This window comes from Giraffa tippelskirchi, chromosome 4 (genome assembly GCF_054371585.1).
Source record: "Giraffa tippelskirchi isolate mGirTip1 chromosome 4, T2T-mGirTip1v1.2.pri, whole genome shotgun sequence".
NCBI lineage: Eukaryota > Metazoa > Chordata > Mammalia > Artiodactyla > Giraffidae > Giraffa > Giraffa tippelskirchi.
Genome location: NC_137278.1, coordinates 98,329,757 through 98,339,680, shown reverse-complemented (window position 1 = coordinate 98,339,680; position 9,924 = coordinate 98,329,757). Strand labels below are relative to the sequence as shown.

At 45.0% G+C, this 9,924-nt stretch overlaps 1 pseudogene; it reads right to left on the bottom strand.

The window, feature by feature from the left end:
* Positions 1 to 632: 632 nt before the first annotated feature.
* LOC145545630 (DNA-directed RNA polymerase III subunit RPC10 pseudogene) lies at positions 633 to 2,085 on the bottom strand (annotated as a pseudogene).
* Between the last annotated feature and the right edge of the window lie 7,839 nt (positions 2,086 to 9,924).

The window sequence follows — 9,924 nt, the reverse complement described above, 5'->3', positions numbered from 1 at the left end:
AACATACAGTCTAATAAATTTACTGTAATTCTAGGAAACAAAAATACAAATAATAAATAGAAATCCATACTATTAGCAATTCTGTAACCAGTCTGGCCCTAAATATAGCAGTCAGTTTTGGTGTTTAAGGTTTGATTTCTATTTCTTAAGGCATTTCAAACACTGAGAAGGTGATAACAAGACTGTTAACTTTAATTAAATATTCAGGATAAATTTTGATTAAATAAGTTTGCAATTAACAGTTAAATACTGAGGGGCATCTAATGTACTAAACTAATAAGTTTTACTTTATTAGTTGTACAAACAATGTAAATATTAAAGAGTGTTGGCTGATGGTAGGAGAACATCAATTGCCCAATAAATGTAAAAGAGGAAGAACAGGATCTTAAATAGGATGCACTCAGTTATGGATACTCCTGTCCACACAGAGCCTCCTGGACATTAAGGAGTTAATCTACTGGCTGGGAGGCAGGCTATACTTCCTGACCCCCTGGGCGGCCACCGTCAAAGGGTCAGCTTTCCACCACACCAGCCAAGACCCTCAGGACACACAGTTCACACTCGCAGCTGGGAATACTCCCTGGGCAGTAAAGCACGCAGGCAGACGCCGACGCAGTTGGGCCATCCTGGCCTTAGTCCCACCAGCGGTGTCCACACAGCGTTGCAGCACTTGTAGAAGGTGGTCATGGGCTCATTTGCAGAGAGGGTCTGAAGCTGCATGAAGTAGGCTCGAGGATGTTCGCACTTGGGACACGGCTCTGCAGTAGAGTCAGCATTCTCCCAGGCAGCTGCTCCACCAAGCACATCATCCACTTCTTTCAGCTTTAGATACTTCTGATTTGTTACCTTGCGTGTGACATTGTGCATGTAGGGGCAGATGTTGCAGGCAAAGCGGTGGCAGCGCTGCCCCTCCTCGACAATCAGCCTGTTCCCGCAGCTCGGGCAGAAGAGCAGTGTGGCTGGATTTCTATTTATTATGTGTATGTGGAAGAATGAAAGAGAGAATCCTTGTAGATTATCCCTTAGAGATCCACATTTCTGTGTATAGGTGAAGGTAGAAAGCTCTGTGGGTATATGGAAGGAAGGAAGGAAAGAAGAAAGGAAGGAAGAAAGCTGATAATGTTTTAGGTTTAATACAGATTTCTCTATGTTAGTACTGACCTTGTAATTAATCTTTGGCCCTTCCTTAACTTCTTTCTTTTTCGGGGGACCCTAACTTTCCATTTGAATTCTCAGGGCCTCTCTTTGGGCTGTAAATCTGTTCCTTTGTTTCTCTATATTTCTTTTGTCTAGAAAGGACATCATATGCTGTTGTCTTCCTGTGTCTGGCTGAGTTCCCTTAGTGTTGATCCTTCACGGTCCTTCCCTGTGGCTTCCAGTGGCATCATTTCCTCATTTCAGTGCCAGTTTCTTATGACTGCATAACAGTCCATCGTATAGATGTAACACATCTAGCTTAAGCTTTCATCTGTTGGTGAGGATTCTGCTTCATCCCTACCTTGGCTTTTGTAATTAGAGCTGCAGTGCATGTTGGGATGCTGGTGTTTTTTTTTTGATTGATGGATTTCTCGGAATCTAGAACCAGGTGTAGGAATGTCAGATCCTTGGCATAGCCTTTCTTGACGGTCTTTTTGGCAGGTGTTCAGAGGCTGTCCTTTATAGTGTCGGCAGTGTATATTCCCACGGACAATGGAGGGGATATCCTTTCCTCCAGGCTCTCTCCCACGGTTATTGTTTGTAGCCCCGTGAGGATGCCCACTGGACTCGTGGGATTTGATTTCCCAGTGTACTTCTGATGGACATGCCTGCAGTCATTAGGAATGCAGATCATCTTGGTTTGTTGTTGAGGTTTAGGTTTTGTTTTCCTTTTTTCTTAAGTGGTGTGAGGATAATTTCTGTGGCACTTGGCTTCCTGAAATTACATTTTGGTCAACATGTGTTTCTGCAACACCCGCCCCAGGACATACACTAAGGGCGGCCGTTATCATAAAGCCCCCCATGCCTTGTATGCTCAAGGTGCGCATAAGCACATGTGGTCCAGTTGTAGTTACAGGACATGTCCACAAGGCGACAGCACTTTCCCATGTCCGCCTATGTTTCCTCCTGCAACCAGAGCCTTAGGGATTCACAGATTCCTGGGCTGTGCATTCAAGTGAAATTGTCTGAGTGAGACATAGGGGCTTGTGTTCCATTACATCCTATCCCTAAAGCTTTGCACCCCTGAATTTTAACTAATCCCAATGGGACCAGTGAACCCAGTTCTAGATACTAAGGTGATTAGGAGGCTGCACGCTAGGAAGGAGGCTGGGAAACTTAGCACCAGGGAGGTGGAGGTTAGTTGAGTGCTGCCTCCAAGATCCTTCAGGCCTTGATACCACTCCAGATTCTGGTCCCAGCCAGAGCCAGACAGACACAAGAGGTTTAAAAAGGGTCTCAGTGAAGGGCACCCTGCCAGGGTGTCTTGACTCCACCCTGTCCAGACGTAGGACACAAGCCAGTCCACACTCCTGTTATAGGATAAATGCCAAATAAGATAGGTTCCAGGGAATAAAACAGGCATTGCTTTTCCATCTTTTCCTTTAACATCATGCCCATGTTGTGTTGCAGTATAGTCGATTGGTCATTCTCTGCTGGTTGTCAGTGTACAGACGCCTGACTCAGGTATGAGGTAACCATAGGGTGTATCTAATATTTTTTATTTATTATTTATGTGTTAGAGCTTATTTCAGAAGGTTGAGTAACCTGCTGAGCTCAAGGTCCTTGGGGATTATCTATCTCAGACCCAGTTTTCAGTGTCTATGAGGAAGGAAAGAGATTATCTCTGTGGATTATCTTTAGAGATCAGCATTTCTGTGGATGAGTCAGAGACAGAGGTTTCTGTGTGTATGCTGAAAAATGAATGAAAGATTAAAGTAAGAAAGCTGATAGTCCTGGTGGATTATCTATGACAGATACAGATTTCTCTGTTTATGCTAGCCTCGACCCCCTAATTCGTCCCTGTCCCTTCACTTTTGTATTTTCTGGAACCCTCGCTATGAGTTAGAATTCTCAGGGTCTCTCTTTGGGTGTAAATTCGATCCTATGTTTCTGATTTTTCTTTTGCCCAGAAGGGACATCACGTGGTTCTATGGTCTCCTCTGTCTGGCTGAGTCCCTTTAGGGTATGATCCTTCCATTCCATCCCTGTGGCCACCAGGGAACATAATACCTTTCAGTGGCGGTTTTCTGTGGCTGAGTAATAGTCCATCCTGTATATGTAGCACATCTTGTTGAAGCTTTAATGTGTCAGTGAGGGTTTTGCTGTTTTTTGTATCCTGGCTCCTGTGAATCCTGCTGCCATGCATGTTGAGGTGCACATCTCTTTTTGAATGATGGATTTCTGGGGATCCAGGCCCAGGTGCGGGAATGTCAGGTCCTAGGCTTTGCCTCTCTTGATAGCTTTTTTGCAGGCATTCGGAGACTGTCCATTTACTGGGAGTTGCCAGTGTACGTTCACACTGAGAGTATAGGAGGTTCCCTTTTATCCAGCCTCTCTCCTGCATTTATTGCTTGTAGCCTCATGAGGATGCCTAATCTGACTGGGAGGATTTGATATCTCATTGTCCGTGTGATTGGCATTCCTTCTGTCATTAGGGATACTGAGCATTTTGTCCTGAGTGTGGTATTGTGCTTTTTGTCATTCCTTAAAGTTTTTGTTGATGTACCTGTGCCACTAGCCACCTGAATGTCCATTGTGTTTGGAATTTATCTTTGCAATATGTGCTGCAGAACAGGTCCTGAGGGCAGCTGTTATCATTCACAGCCCCCTCTGCCTTGTGAATTAGAGGTGCCCATAAGCAAGGGTGGTGCCATTATAGTTACAGGTAGTGTCCACAAGGTGGCAGCACTATCCCCACCCACCTCTGGTTCCTGGGTAAAATAGAGCCCTAGGCAAAGCCAGCTTCCTGGGTTTTGAATTCAAGTGAAATATGCCTGAGCGAACATTTACGGACTTGTGTCTCACCATTCCTTCTATTAAGGCTTCACACCTCGAACTGTCAGACTAATGTAAGCCCCGGTCATAGCACCCAGCTGAGGGAGGTTAGGCACTGTCAGGAAAGAGGCTTGAGTTGGGAACCTCCAGCACCAGCACACTTGCAGGCTAGCTGACTGTTGCCTCCAAGGTCCCCAAGGCCTCTGTCCCTCTTGGGAGTCTGGTCCCAGCCAGAGACAAGCAGATAGTATAGATTTAAAAGGGGCTTAATTGAGGGAATGCTGCCAGGCTGTCTCCAGTCCTCCCCAGTCCAGCCTTTGAACCCAACCCTGCTCAGGTTCCTGGCATGTTATTGAAATCAATTCAGGGACATCCGAGGGATACAAAAAGCACCACTTTTCTTTCCTTTTCTTTAACAATAAGCTGATACCATGTTGGAGTATAGTCCATGGGCCATGCTGTGCTCCTAGGTCCGTGTACAGCCCCCTGAATCAGCAGTGAAGTAGCCATGGAGTATATCTACTCTTTCCTGGATTGAGAGTTCATTGTGCAAGGTTGAACATTGTGCTGAACATTAGGCCGTTGCAAATTTTCTGTCTCACAGGCAGTTTTTGGTGTATATGTGGAAGGACAGAATAGATATCTGTGTGCATTATCCCTTAGAGATCCACATTTCTGCATATAGGTGAAGGATAGAAAATTCTTTGTGTATGTGAAAGGAAGAAAGGAAGGATGCTCGTAATTTTGTGAGCATTATGTATTACAGATCTCTGTGTCTCTGTTAGTACCAACCTTGTAATTGATCACTGGCCCTTAAGTTTTTTTCTTCTTTTGGGGACCCCTTGTTTGAGTTTGAGTTCTCAAGTTCTCTCTTTGGGCTATAAATCTGTTCCTTTGTTTCTCTATTTCTCTTTTGCCTAGAAAGGACATCATATGCTGTTATCTTCCTGTGTCTGGCAAGTTCCCTTAGTGTTGATCTTTCAAGGTCCTTCCCTGTGGCTACCAGTGGCATCATTTCCTAATTTCAGTGCTGGTTTCCTATGGCTGGGTAACAATCTATCATATAGATGTAGCACATCGTGTTTACACTTTAATCTGTCAGTGAAGATTTTGCTGTTTCCCTACCTTGGCTTTTATAATAAAAGGTGCACTGCATGTTGGGGTGCCCGTGTTTTCTTGAATGATAGATTTCTGGAAATGTAGAGCCAGATGTAGGAATGTCAGATCCTTGGCTTAGCCTCTCTTTTCAGCTTTCTGTCAGATGTTCAGAGGCTGTCCTTTATACAGAATGTCAGTGTGTATCCACGGACGGTGTGGGGGGACCCTTTTCCTCCAGGCTCTCTCCCAGAGTTATTTCTTGTGGCCCCGTGAGGATGCCAGCTTGACTGGTGGGATTTGATTTCCCTTTGTCCTTCTGATGAACATGGCTGCAGTCATTAGGATTGTGGAGCATCTTGGTTTGTTGTTGAGATTTAAGGGTTTTTTTGTTTGTTTTTCTTCAATGGTTTGAATATAATTTTACTATGGCACTTGGCTTCCTGAAATTTCTTTTTAGTCAAAATTTATTTCTGCCACACCCATCCCGGGACATATCCTAAGGGCAACCATTATCTTTAACAGGCCTCCTTGCCTTGTGTACTCCAGGTGCCCATAAGCATAGGTATTCCAGTTGTAGTTATATAACGTGTCCACAAGGCGGCAGCACTTTCCATAACCACTCTGGTTCCTTGTGCATCAGAGCCTTAGGGAATGTCAGGTTCCTGGGCTGTGCATTTAAGTGGAGTGTATCCGAGCAAACACCCAGGGGCTTGTGTCCCACTTCTTCCTCCAGCTATTGCTTTTTGCTCAGTCACTTCAGTCGTGTTCGACTCTCTGCGACCCCATGGACCATGGCCTGCCAGGCTCCTCAGTCCATGGGGTTCTCCAGGCAAGAATACTGGAGTGGGTTGCTAGTTCCTTCTCCAGTGATAAAGTATGAAGTGAGTGAAGTGAGTGGAATGAAGTCGCTCAGTCGTGTCCGACTCTGACCCCATGGGCTGTAGCCTACCAGGCTCCTCTGTCCATGGGATTTTCCAGGCAAGAGTACTGGAGTGGGTTGCCATTGCCTTCTCCATCCTCCCGCTATAGCTTTACAAATTTCAGCTAATCCCAACGTGGCCAGAGCACACAGCTCTAGACGCTACAGTGCCTAAGAGGCTGCACTCTCAGGAATGGGGCTTGTGCTGCGAACCTTAGCACCAGGAGACGTGAAGGTTAGTTGACTCTTGCCTCCAAGATTGTCCAGGCCTTGATCCCGCTCTGAACTCTGGTCCCAGTCAGAGCCAAGAAGACACTAGAGGTTTCAAAAGGGTCTCAATGAAGGGGACCTTACCAGGATGTCCCGACCTCACCCTGTCCAGACGTGGAACCAAAAGCCTGCACAGAGTCCTGGTACAGGATGCCTCAAGGTAGGTACATTTGAGGGAAGAAAGTAGGTATTGCTTTTCCTTCTTTTCTTTTAACATCATGCGCATATATGTTGCAATAGTCGATTGTCCATTCTATGCTTGTTGTCAGTGTACAGACGCCTGGTTCAGGTATGACGTAACCTTGGGGTGTATCTATGCTTTTATTTTTTGTACTGGAACTTACTGCAGAAGGTTGAGCAACCTGCTGTGCAGGGGTTAATAGTCAGCCGCCTGTTGCTCTGGCTGAGCCATGAGAACACCACCATGGGAAAAGAATAAAAGCAACATATAGCAATAAAGCATAGCCCAAATAAAAGTACATTGGGTTGATCAGTTGGAGTTGTTGTGCCCTGCTAAGCTAAGGAAAAGCATAATGTGGACCTTGGAACACCTGGTCAGCGCAGGTTCAGAACACTGCTGTGCACACATGAAGACGTTTTCCCAAGGCATATGAGGGTCTATGACCTCCAGCTAGGTGATAGCCCTTGTACAAGAAAATAACAGTCCCCAGAGAGGGCATCCCCTTCCAAACTGCAAACAGGCTTCCAGTTTCTAAGCTAAGACTTCCTGAGATTCCGGATGGTTGACATCCTCCGGGAGGGTCGCAGCCAGAGACCAACTCCCCAGTGACACAAGGCACGCTGGAGCCGAGCGCGCCTGGAAACCAAGGCTGGGACCAGGGAGGTGATAAGTTGCACCACCCCAACAAGGGAGAGTGCGCTCGCCAAACAGCTGGCTGCCTGAGCTGCTCCGACCGGGGATCGGCACAAACCGCGGGCCCCACCGAGTCTGCACCTTTGTGGAGTACCCGAGAACCTGAACCTGAGTGGCTTATACCTGGGAAGTGCGTGCATCTCAGGGCCCGCTCCCCGGCAGAGTAACCTGAAGCCTGAGCAGGGTAGACTGGGAAAGCACATGTGCCGTGAGTGGGGGCAAACCCAGTGTGGGCCAGACACTGTGAGTTCTCCACACACACCCCAGTGATATTGGTTTGCAGTGTCCCTCCCTCCCCACAGCACGACTGAGCAAGTGAACCTAAAGAGACCACCTCCACCCCCCTGAGTCAGGGCGGAAATTAGACACTGAAGAGACCTGCAAACAGAAGCCAAATAAAAAGAGGGAACTGCTTTGGAAGTGACAGGTGCAACAGATTAAAATCCCTGTAGTTAACACCGACCACGTTGGAAGGGGCCTATAGATCTTGATAAGTATAAGCAGGAACAATCTGAAACTGAACTGAGCCCACACTGCCCGCAACAGCTCCAGAGAAAGTCCTGGATATATTTTTACTATTATCATTTTTTAAAATTTTCTTTTTTTTTTAAAAGTCCTATATTATTCCTTTAAGTTTCATTTTTATAACCCACTATTCCCTTGCAAAAAAAAAAAGACCCTATTTTTAAAGCAAACTTCATATATATTTCTTTTACTTTTTGTGATTTTTTTTTGTTTTTTTTAATATTGTACTTTTTAAGAGTCTAACCTCTAGATTTTTAATCTTTGTTTTATAGTATTTGATATCAACTTTGTACATTTAAGAATCCAATCTTCAGTACCCATTTTTACTCGGGAGTGTGATTACTGGCTTGATTACTCCCTCCCCCTTTTTACTGTCTTTCTTCTCCCCCAGGGCACCTCTATCTCCCCCCTCCTCCTTCTCTTCTCAACCCAATTCTGTGAATCTCTGTGGGTGTTCTGGGCAGTGGAGAACACTTAGGGAACAGAGTATTGCCCGGATCTCTCTCTCCTCTTGATTCCCCCCTTTCTCCTCATGCTCACCTCTATCTCCTCTTCTCTTCTCTATGTAACTCCGTGAACCTCTCTGAGGGTTCCAGACTGTGGAGAGCACATACAGAATTGTTTACTGTCTAAGATTGCTCTCTCCATGTTTGAGTACCCTCTTCTCCTCCTGGTCACCTCTATCTCCCTCCTCCCTCTTCTCCTCTCCATGTAACTCAGTGAACCTCTCTGGGTATCCCTGACTGTGGAGAATCTTTTCACCATTAACCTAGAAGTTTTATTATCAGTGCTGTATGGATGGAGAAGTCTTGAGGCTACTGCAAGAATAAGTCTGAAAACCAGAGGCAGGAGGCTTAAGCCCCAAACCTGAGAATACCAGAGAACTCCTGACTCCAGGGAACATTAATTAATAAGAGATCATCCAAAAGCCCCCATACCTACACTGAAACCAAGTTCCACCCAAGAGCCAATACGTTCCAGAGCAAGACATACCATGCAAATTCTCCAGCAATGCAGGAACATAGCCCTGAGCATCAATATACAGGCTGCCCAAAGTCACACCAAACCCACAGACATCTCAAAACTCACTACTGGACACTCCATTGCACTCCAGAGAGAAGAAATCCAGCTCCACCCACCAGAACACCGACGCAAGCTTCCCTAACCAGGAAACCTTGACAAGCCAATTGTCCAACCCCACCCACAGGGAGGAACCTCCACAATAAAGAGGAACTTCAAACTACCAGAATACAGAAATGACACCCCAAACACAGAATCTAAACAAGATGAAAAGGCAGAGAAATACTCAGCAAGTAAAGGAAAATGATAAATGCCCATCAAACCAAACAAAAGAGGAGGAGATAGGGAATCTACCTGAGAAAGAATTTAGAATAATGATAATAAAAACGATCCAAAATCTTGAAAACAAAATGGAGTTACAGATAAATAGCCTGGAGACAAGGATTGAGAAGATGCAAGAAACGTTTAACAAGGACCTAGAAGAAATAAAAAAGAGTCAATATATAAAGAATAATGCAATAAATGAGATCAAAAACACTCTGGAGGGAACCAACAGTAGAATAATGGAGGCAGAAGATAGGATAAGTGAGGTAGAAGATAGAATGATGGAAATGAAGCAGAGAGGAAAAAAGAAAAAAGAATCAAAAGAAATGAGGAAAACTTCAGGGACCTCTGGGACAATATGAAACGCCCCAACATTCGAATCATAGGAGTCCCAGAAGAAGAAGATAAAAGGAAAGGCCATGAAAAAATACTCGAGGAGATAATAGTTGAAAATTTCCCTAAAATGGGGAAAGAAATAGTCACACAAGTCCAAGAAACCCAGCGAGTCCCAAACAGGATAAACCCAAGACTAAACACCCCAAGACACATATTAATCAAATGAACAAAGATCAAACACAAAGAACAAATACTAAAAGCAGCAAGGGAAAAACAATAAATAACACACAAGGGGATTCCCATAAGGATAACAGCTGATCTTTCAATAGAAACTCTTCAGGCCAGAAGGGAATGGCAGAATGTACTTAAAGTAATGAAAGAGAATAACCTACAACCCCGATTACTGTACCCAGCAAGGATCTCATTCAGATATGAAGGAGAAGTCAAAAGCTTTACAGACAAGCAAAAGCTGAGAGAATTCAGCACCACCAAACCAGCTCTTCAACAAATGCTAAAGGATCTTCTCTAGACAGGAAACGCATAAAGGGTGTATAAACACGAACCCAAAACAACAAAGTAAATGGCA